This window comes from Moschus berezovskii, chromosome 3, assembly GCF_049115385.1.
Source record: "Moschus berezovskii isolate FMDL1 chromosome 3, NW_MosBer_1.0, whole genome shotgun sequence".
Lineage (NCBI taxonomy): Eukaryota > Metazoa > Chordata > Mammalia > Artiodactyla > Moschidae > Moschus > Moschus berezovskii.
In genome coordinates, this window is record NC_142462.1 from 106329354 (window position 1) to 106337881 (window position 8528).

Genomic DNA, 8528 nt, shown 5'->3' on the forward strand with positions numbered 1-8528 from the left:
TGTGTTCGTTCCAGGTGTACAACAAAGTGATTCCAGTGTGTGTGTGTCTGTGTGTGTGTTCAGTTGCTCAGTCCAACTCTTTTGCCGCCCCATGGACTGTAGCCCATCAGACTCCTCTGTCCATGGGATTCTCCAAGCAAGAGTACTGGAGCAGGTTGCTGTGCCCTCCTCCGGGGGATCTTCCCAACCCAGGGATCAAGCCTGCATCTCTTCTGTCTCCTGCCCTAGCAGGTAGGTTCTTTACCACTAGCACCACCTGGGAACATAAACATATGGGGTTCCCAGATATAGGCTTCCCAAGTGGCGCTGGTGGTAAAGAACCCACCTACCAGTGCAGGGCATGTATGTTTGACAGGTAGTTTGTATCTGGTAATCTCAAACTCCCAATGTATCCCTAAACCCATTCCCCTTTTGTAACCATAAGACTATTTTCTGTATCTGGGTCTTTCTGGTTTGTAAATAAGTTCATTTGTATCATATTTTTAGATTCCCGTGTAAGTGGTATTGTATACCTGACTTATTTCACTTAGTATGATAATCTCCAGGTCCATCCATGTTGCTGCAAATGGCATTATTTTATTCCTTTCTACATCAGCCCACATTTTGAGTGCAGCAAACACATGAGTTTTCAATCTACTGCTTCCTCTGCCGGCTCTCCCTTCCGTCAGTGGATCTCCAGCAATTAAATGAGCTCAACTCCTGGGTTTCTCTATGGATAAAATAGGGACAGTAGTAAAATATAAAATCCTTTTTTCCCTCTCTACAACCTTGAAGAGAAGCATCTTCATTTGCCTATAGTGCGATGGTTTGTATCGCTCTAGGAACGCATAGAAAATGAAGTGGTATTATTAACCATCCAGTGAAAGATTTTTCAAAATTCTGAGAATGTGTTTCTATTTTGCATACTGATGCTTTGGTAAATCTTCCCTAGAGATTGCATTATAATACTATCTCATTTTAAAGTAAACTGAATCCATTATTCTACTTTAATGTAATATTTAGATGTGTGTGATTTTTTGTTTTCTCTAACTCATAATTTGAAAAAGAGCTTTTCATAAGAATTCCCCCCCAAAAAGTTTCTGCTTTTCCTAGAACTCCTAAAGTCTAATAATGATCATATTACTCCAAGCATGAGTTACATCAAGGATTTATAGATTATTTTTTGAGTTGCACATGTTGTACCAGAAGGAGCATTAGAGTTAATATCCTGAGACCTAGGTTTCAATGCCAGCACTGCTATTTACTAATCCTGGGTCTCTTTTAGTTACAATTCTATTACTTCCCAGCACCAAAATCAACTATAAATGACCGCAATTTTTTTTTAAGGAAGAATTCATTGGAAGGATTTTGGAACAGCTCATGAAACTGAAGGAAGAACTGAACAACAAGACATAAGGAGAAAAGACAAGAGTGCCCCCGGGCACACAGCATCGGGAGAAGGTGGGACTCCTTCCAACCATGCTGCCCTTCACGGACTTAAACGCAAGAACCCTCCAGGCTCTGTTTCAAATATCAGACTTTGGAGAAAGAGACTGATATGCTCAGCTTTAGACCAGGGTTGAGAGCTAGTTGTTTTTGAGGGTAACTCAGGAGGGAATCTGGCCACCTGATGCAAAGAGCTGACTCATTGGAAAAGACCCTGATGCTGGAAAAGATTGAAGGCAGGAGGAGAAGGGGACAACAGAGGATGAGATGGTTGGATGGCATCACCAACTCGATAGACATTAGTTTGAGTACATTCCAAGAGATAGCAAAGGACAGGGAAGCCTGGTGTGCTGCAGTGCATGGGGTCACAAAGAGTCAGACATGACTCAGTGACTGAACAACAGGAGGAACTCACCAGAATATGATAATAGCCCTTGGAGCCTCTTCCTAAACTGCAGACATTCTCAGAAAAGGGGGGACATCAGTAGAACTGAGAGTCATTCCTAGAGACCTCTGCCAGAGTCTTTGGGCAAATGGCCCAGTTCCTGGGCCTCAGTTCCTTCTATAGTCAGAAGTTGGACACAATTTCCCTAAGATGCCTTCTGCTCCTTTATCTTGTAGCTAATGGTGGTGGCTCCCAGTGCTTCTGGAAAATAGAAATGAAAAACTAGACTATTCTCAATATTTCTAAAAATGTATCAGGAATGGTTTGTTGGAGATAAGCCTTCCTAAGCAGCTGAAAAAAGTCATATTTCAATAGCTTACAATTATTTCAACAAGTGGGATAGCAATAGTCACATATGGATCAGAAGCTCTGATTGGCAGTTGACTAATATAAGATGGAGAAATATCATCCTTTAATCAATGTTAAGCTTGATTGAGAAAATGACTTGTGAGGTTCCTTAGGAGTGGAAAACCCTGGCACCCTCAATCTATGCTGTAAGAGGAAACAATTTATTTGCGGGAAATTGTAATAAATTTCTCACCCATATCTACAGACACCTACAACAGAACTTACGAAAACAGAGAACTTGTGGCCACTCCTACTTAGCCCTCAGATGAAAAGCCATCGGTGTCAGCATCCAAAGTAAGGAAGATAATGAACTAAGCAGGAGGCCTTTGAACAACGAGCTTGATGTTTCATCTCAGAAAAGCGGTCATAAATGCACTCACCCTCCTTTAAGCAACTCAGAAGGAGAACTTGAAACCTAATAGACTTGTAACTACTTCTCATTGTAAACATTAACAATTAAAACATGTTAAAATAACAGGCAATCGTAACATACTCTTATGTCTTGAATATTTTGGATGAATTTTGGTTTAGAAAATTACACCTTCATTTGAGAAATTTAACAACAGAAAAGTTGATCTCTACACAGTGCCAAGTTGGATGCGGGGAGACCTGGCTTCTAAACAGTCCCACTCCTCCTATAACTAGTTTTGTGTCCATAGATCAGTCACCTCTCCTTCTGAGCTTCAGCTTCTTCCTCTGTAGACTGAGATATTCAATATAAGGCTCTCTGAGATTCTTCCTAGTTCTCATTTTCTGTGTTATTAAAATACCATATGTTGCTTGAGCTCCTTCTAGGTGGCAGGCACTTCTCTGGGTGATTAATACATATTATGTCCTTTAATTCCCAACAACATAGCATTGTCATTCCTGTTTTATGAAAGAGGAAACTGATGCACAGGGAGGTCAAGCTAGAGAGGAAAAGAGTCAGAGGTCTGTGTCCAGAAAGATAGCCTTATTTGTGCAGACACGGGAAATTTCTCCACATCCCCTTCCTCCAATTTTTGCAAGCCAGTTTGAGCAGACGCTTGCATGTGCAGTTCTTTTCATCTTTCCCCTGACATCACCTCTAATCACCTAAGTTACTTTGTCTAAGTTGCCTGTAATTTGTCTTCATCTTTCGAGAACTAAAGAGACGATGGCAATATGTCTCCCAGGTGCAGTTTCCTTGGAGCCCCCCAAACAAGGAAGGAAACTTCATTTGTGGACGACCCCAGGAAGTCCCCTACAGCAGAGTATCGGTTCTGTCTGCCCCAGAAGGTGGGAAAATACAGACTTCAAAGAGAACCAGAGCCCCAAGGGGGGATAACTGCCTAACAACTGAAACCGAGAGACAGAACCCAAACCCAAAAAATGAAGAAATGGAACTTGCTCACCTAAATGCAGTAACACTGATAAACACTGGGAAACAATTCTCCATGGGGCTCTGACAGTTTTGCACATCTTGCACGCAGGGGCCAGACTGTGCTTTGCATAGCAAACAGACCTGTAAGATACAGTGTCTCTGTCAGAGCAAAGGGCAGGCATGCTTACTGCTTATTATAAAAGAGTTGGGTTCCCTAGGCTTAGGGTTCCTCTCCTATATCGGAACTCCCTGTGTGTACAGCTATCATCTGACCATCTTCATTCCTACCCTATGGGAATTAGGGGTCAGGGAGCCAGCACAAATATGCTGACAATGTGGCTACTGCTTTTGCTGTGAGTAATAAAGTTTTTCATCTCTGATCCAAGAATGTCATGTCTTCCGCCAACTTGAAACAAAAACAGACTAACTTTTTATGTTGTCAGTAAAATAAAATCTCAGATTCTCCCTAATATTTGACATTCATGTACTTGAGAACAAGTTTCAATAAAAGGAATGGTGTATCTTTAAAGTTAGGTCAGCAAATTTTATTTTTCCCTTTCTAAGAACCAAAGAATATTCTCTTGAATTATAGGAAAGAAAATATGGACCCATACTTTCAGATTGTTAAATTCGCTAATATTTATATGGCTTGCTTAGGGCAATTGTGGACTCTCCTCTCACAGAAGATTTTAAAGGATAGTATAGACATCTCAAAGTGAAGTGAAGTGAAGATATCTATCCATGTGATATGCATCAAGCCTAGACACACCTGCATGCAAAGACACAGGCAGGTATCAGCACAGCCTTCACAATGCTAGTAATGACTTACAAAGCAACTCTGTCTGTACACAAACTCTCAGCCTGGATTTTTCTTCATATGAAACATCCACAACATGTGAAGTTTTCTTCAGTGAATTAGCTCTGAGTTGAGGAACCCTAGCGCACAGTCCCCCTGATTTCCATTCATCAGTTAGGACTCATGACCCAGTTTCCAGGACCCAGTTCTTAAATAAGCAGATCCTCCCACTGTAACTTTAGGCCTGCCTGGGAAGGTTGGGGCAGCTGCTGGTGAATTCACCAGGGTGGGGCGGTGACCTCGAGGAACCAGAAACTGGGATGGCTCTTGTCTTCTTCACTTTGCTCTATTTTCCTCTCTTCTGCCCTCCCCAAAAAGCCCTCCCTGGGGATGGCTTGGGGAATAACTAGATAAGGGATTGGGTAGTCCTAATGACTGTGTCCCAGATGTCTCTGGATAATGAAAACATGATAATGACAGCACACAGTCCTGAGCACCTGAGAAGAAGGTCAAACACACTCACTTCCTTTCTAAACACAGAGCTTCCGGTGGCCTTATACACATTCTTCCTGATAAAGAACCCCAACATTTCACGTGAAATTCCCTGCACATGTCCACACCATTAGCACTACCTTACTTCTGTATGAGAGTTCTCCTTTTTCAAAGCACTGTCGTCTCATCTGATTCAAACAAAACCCTTTTGTCAGTGCAAATATTATCAAATCCATCTAACAGATGAAGAAATAGAAACTCATAGAGATTGAAAGTGCTTCTTGAGGTCACAAGGTGAGGCAGAGCTGACTCTGAAACCCAAGTGTCTGACTCTGGGTCCATGATCCTTTCTGCTCTGTGATGCTGGAAAGGGGTGCAGGGAGCAGTCAGTGGGGAGACGTTGCTCCCATTTTACAGAAATTCAAGAATCAAGAGACTTGTCCAAGGTCACATATCATGTGAGCTGTAGTAGAACCAGAACTAGATTCAAGGTCTCCAGGATCTGTGGTCCAGGTCTTTCTCAATGACCACTTTGCCTTGACAAAATGGATGGGGAATTGTCTTCAAAGGGAAAAGCGTCTTAGAGAAACTGAGCATTTGGATCAGTGAGAGTCCCAAGTCTGGATACCAGAATCTACAGAAGGATATTCGTCCTCAGTCTCCTGTAATGTAGGTTCCCACATCTGCTACACTGTGGTTGGCAAAGACATAGGCTTCGGAATCAGACAAACTGGACTTTCAGTCCTAGCTCTACTATTTGCTCTGTGAGAACTAGACAAATGATAACATTTCCTGGTCTTCAGCATCCTTTTCTGTAAGAGAGATAACAAAAATGACCATCTCACAGAGATACCATGAAGAAATCAATCATGTACAAAGAGCAAGAAGTAAATTGGAGCTGGTAATGGTTTTTCCCGTGGTCATGTATGGATGTGAGAGTTGGACTGTGAAGAAGGCTGATCGCCGAAGAATCGATGCTTTTGAACTGTGGTGTTGGAGAAGACTCTTGAGAGTCCCTTATACTGCAAGGAGATCCAACCAGTCCATTCTAAAGGAGATCAATCCTGGATGTTCATTGGAGGGACTGATGCTAAAGCTGAAACTCCAATACTTTGGCCACCTCATGCGACGAGTTGACTCACTGGAAAAGACTCTGATGCTGGGAAAGGTTGGGGGCGGGAGGAGAAGGGGACGACGGAGAATGAGATGGCTGGATGGCATCACCGACTTTGTGGACATGAGTTTGAGTGTACTCCGGGAGTTGGTGATGGACAGGGAGGCCTGGCGTGCTGTGATTCATGGGGTCACGGAGAGTCGGACACGACTGAGCGACTGAACTGAACTGAACTGATTGTCAACCATGATGTGGGGAGCTGGCAGATGGCAAGAGGTTCCCAGAGAGAAAGAAACAGAAGGCAAGTAGAATTGTAGACACAAACAAAGAAGCTTCCCTAAGAGTCCTGAGCCCTGATGCCCAGAGTATTCTCCTTAGAGCTGGGAACAGGAATGCCATCCTCAGCTTTCTCACCAGCCCCTGTTCCTGACTTGCTAGGCAGATCTGGCTCAGCTGAAAGGAAACAGTCATGAGTCAACCTTGCCTCTCACCTGACTAGACCATGGGGGAGGTTTCAGATTTGCAGCTCCACCCAGCACTCTCTGGTAAGCTGCAGGACTCTAAGCCTGCTCCTGCCTCCATCACTAGAAAAAAGCTGCATTTCCTGGTTACTTGGAGGCAGAAAGGTGACTACTGCTGTGGATACTCTTGCCAGGATCCAAGACATGAACACATCCAACCATGTCAAAGAAGTTTAGGGGAAAATGTTTTTACAGACACGGAAAATATAGTGTTGATCCTTCTCCAAATCACTCCAGCTCCTGCATCTAGTACACCATTTCTATGTCATTAGGAGTGAAAAAATAGCAGAAAATACTAGTTGTTGGATCCTTCTGTTATAAAAAGTTGGTTTGGATCTGATGAGGTTTTACTATCTACCTACTAGACAAGCCCAGTCCTTAGACAGGTTTCTTCCCCTGCTGGCTGACCAGATGGAGAGGAACCCTGCAAAACACAAGGGTCTCCAGCTTATCCAGAGGGTCTTGAACAACCTTCTTCACCAGTGAGCTGCTGGCATAGGATAGTCACCATCTGGAGGTCAGCACTATGAACAGCACTGTGGAAGTGGACTGCACCTTCTAGAATAACAAAGAAGGGGTTCACACTAACCCAGCACACGTGGGCCTGACCACCCCACCCCCCACACGCACACACATACATCACATGTCAGCTTCTGAAACTGACACGGCCTGTCTCAGCCTGCCCCAGCATCACTTTCTCTCAGTTGTCCCACTGGATCCCCATCTGTCCACGTTCTTCCGGCAGCACCGTCCTGGGTCACCACAATTGTTTATCCCATACCATCCACAACCCAGTCCACACCCTGCTTTCTGAGCATTCCTCTACAAGGCTCCTCACTCACAAATGCCAGAACTAGAGAGGGCTTCAGGATTCGTTTGCTCTGATTTCCTAATATCATAGACAAAGTCACTAAGACCCAGAGAGGCAGAGTGATGTGCCCGTGGCCAGCCAACTAGACTGGAGAACTGGACCCAGAACCAAGCACCCTGGATACAAACAGTATCCTTTCCACCACAGCTCCACTTCTTCAGGGAAGCCCTCCTTCATGAAGCTAAATTGGAGGCACTGGCTTCTGAAAACCCATACTTCCACCGAACCCATCCCCTCTGCCCTGTTCTAAAGAAAAAAAAAAAAAAATGAAGTCTGGTGAATATTTGCCAACCCTACAATTCCAGAAGGAAAGCTTGACAGAACAAGAACCCCTCTTTAAAGTATGCAGCTCAGGCTCCAGAACTGATGGGCCATTAGAAATAGAAGCTCACTACCCATATTTGTAAAGTCTTGCCAAGAAACTCAACAGGATCTCAAGGAAGTCCCTCATATGTGTAAGAGCAATAGAGCCAAGTGGAGGAAAACTGAGTAAAAGAAAGCCTTCTGACTCTTAAGTTGTGTGATTCTAAGACTCCTGGAGTTGGGATGACATAGCCTGGAGAATAGAAGACCAAGGGAAGAGAAACAGACTTCTATAAATGACTTCAAGATTATAAAGAGTTACAGACAGAGATGGTCAGGCAAAGATAATCCAAAAAGAAATAGGCTTCTCTTATACAAGGAAGATTCAGATCAGACATCCCTAAGAACTTCCAGACTGTAAAAGCAGTAAGGCAGAAACTCATGGAAGGACACGGCAGGGAAATCAGTTGCCTTGATTCCAAAGGCTTTCTTTCAGCCCAAGGGTGCTAAGAGTAGTTGGTCCCTTGAAGACAGTGCTGATGGTAAGAGGAGGGAAAATGATTAATGTCTGAGGATCCTGGTGCAGTCCTGCTTAAATGACCACACCAGGACCATGGCTCCCCTGACCAAGCTTCTCCAGCTCCTCCCTGGAGAAATAAAAAGATGGTTAGATAGAACATCTCTTCTTTTAAGCGCAACTCTGCTGGAAGAACAAACAGGAAGGAACACAGGTTTAGCGCTCCTTCCCATCATGGACTCATTAAGTCATAGATTTAATGGGTGTGAGTGGTCTATACCGATAAGATCCAGGGCCTCTGTGGAAGATTCAGGCACCTGGAGTGGCCTGATTCCTGCACTGGGAAGTGACGGA